Source organism: Danio aesculapii, chromosome 12 (assembly GCF_903798145.1).
Source record: "Danio aesculapii chromosome 12, fDanAes4.1, whole genome shotgun sequence".
In the NCBI taxonomy this organism is placed as follows: Eukaryota; Metazoa; Chordata; class Actinopteri; order Cypriniformes; family Danionidae; genus Danio; species Danio aesculapii.
The window spans coordinates 2,194,971-2,197,470 of NC_079446.1; the positions used below are offsets into that span (position 1 = coordinate 2,194,971).

Below are 2,500 nucleotides of genomic sequence, written 5' to 3' on the forward strand. Positions count from 1 at the left end.
TAATTAGGGTAAAGTTAGGGTAATTAGGCAAGTCATTGTATAACAGTGGTTTGTTCTGGAGACAATCATAAAATATTGTTTAAGGGGGCTAATAATATTGACCTTAAAATGGGTTTTAAAATATTAAGAACTGCTTTCATTCTAGCCGAAATAAAACAAATAAGACTTTCTCCAGAAGAAAAAATATTATAGGAAATACTGTGAAAATTTCCTTGCTCTGTTCAACATCATTTGGGAAATATTTGAAAAAGTCATTTCAGAAATGAGAACAGTAGAAGCCATTAAAGCAATAAAAGAACAGAAATATGTAAATCATATGACAATCCCTATAGTTTACAGGTATTTTATACTGTTTAAAGTCAATGCAGTGCATCAAATGTCAATGCAAAACATTAGCAGTAAAGAAATATTACTCATTGGTAACTCTTTGCAGAATAAAATTGATAACTATATTCCTATTTTTATCATAGGGATTTGTTATTTATGTTTTAACCCTCACACTAATCAGAGTATGTATACTATATTCTACATTTGTTACCAAATTATCATTTTATAACTTCAAAAAATTTAGCTGTAATCTGTTAAGCTAATATATTATTGTCAACATGTTATTACTGTGTTATTACTGTTTTTGTACCCTTTATTAGTTTAGTAATTATTTTATTTTACTTTGTTTTTCTTCTGTCCCAAGCATTCCCAAACATGCTATAAAAATGCAAAGTAATATCTGATACAAGGGTGGCTTGGTGGCTCAGTGGTTAGCACCTCACAGCAAGAAAGTCGCTGGTTTGATTCCCGGCTGGGCCAGTTGGCATTTCTGGTGTGGAGTTTGCATGTTCTCCCCATGTTGGTGTGGGTTTCCTCCGGGTGCTCTGGTTTCCCCAACAGTCCAAACACATGCGCTATAAGGGAATTCATTTAAACTAATTGGCAGTGTATGAGTGAGTGTGTGTATGGGTGTGTTCCAGAGTTGGGTTGCAGCTGGAAGGGCATCCGCTGTGTAAAACATATGCTGGAATAGTTGACCCGTGATAAATGAGGGACTAAGACGAAGGAAAATGAATGAATCAATGCCAAGGAAGTTACCACCATATATGGTTCTATGCTGGATAAAGGTAAACATATCTGTAGATTTGTGTGTGTGTGTGTGTGTGTGCGTGTGTGTTGTCAGACTGGTTGATCAGCTTTTCTCTGATGTTATTCTGCCATCTTCAAGAGTTATTGTGAAACCACCTGCTAAATATAGCTGCTGTTGCTGTCATTGTGCTCTGGGTTAAACAGGTTAATTTTTGACCCATTCCTGTGGTAGTGACGTCAGACTATCTCAGCTACAGATGACACTGTGTTTGATCAGCAGACCCAGACACTTTTCCTGCATGTGTTCATAGGAAATATGCAGAATTATGTAAATGAAGCCAAAAGTGTAACACTGTCATTGGAAGTCAAATGCATATTCAAATTAGAATTTACATATGTGAAGAGTAAGGCTGGATAAATGATTGAAAATCATCAGAATGAAAAGCATGTGAGTCAGAATCCAAGGCTTTATGGTATAGTTTTAATTAATCGATTGATTGATGGATTTGATTGATGGATTTGATTAATTGATTGATTGATTGATTGATTGATTGATTGACTGATTGATTGATTGATTTGTTTATTCCAAATATGTTTTTCCCAAATTAATTTTAATATAATAAAAAAGGGGAAAATGTTTAAAATGCATGATATTTTGTACATATTACTATAAATGTAATAAATCCAATATTATTACATGAAATAAATGCTGCACATTCAGAGTTTTGTGCATGAATTTTAACATAGATATTGCGTGATTATGCAATATTAATTTACATTATGTGGATATACAGCCAGTTTTATAAGACATAGTTTGTTGATCTGAAGTAGTAGTAATAAATTGTATAATAATAGTAGTTATTATTATTTGATTAATTGATTGTCATTAGTTAATATGATCTAAAAGCTTAACTTTTACAGCATTTATTAATACACTTATTTTAGCATTTATTAATGCACTATAAACAAATACAAACAATAAAAATTAAGAATATTGATAGTGTAATGAATGTTGTAATGAAACTAATATAAAAAATGACCAAAAGTAGTAGTAGTAATATATATATATATATATATATATATATATATATATATATATATATATATATATATATATATATATATATATATATATATATATATATATATATATATATATATATTACTATTATTACTATATTACTATCATTATGACTATTATTATTACTATTATTATTAATGTTTAAAATTAAATTAATTTCTGTAAAAATTTAGTTTTGTTGCAATATTTAATTTAATAAATATTTTTTATTTATTACAATTTAATTACATTTATTCATTATTTTTTATTTATTTTATTTTAATATTTGACTTTTTTCATCTAAAATAAATGTATCATATGAGTGTTACAAGACAAAAATGCCAGTAAGATTGCATTTTATTT

At 28.7% G+C, this 2,500-nt stretch overlaps 1 long non-coding RNA gene across 1 annotated transcript in view; it reads left to right on the forward strand.

The window, feature by feature from the left end:
* Nucleotides 1–2,500, forward strand: part of LOC130238057 (uncharacterized) — a 120,813-nt gene that overhangs the window by 103,189 nt on the left and 15,124 nt on the right. The gene's annotated exons all lie outside the window — the stretch shown is intronic.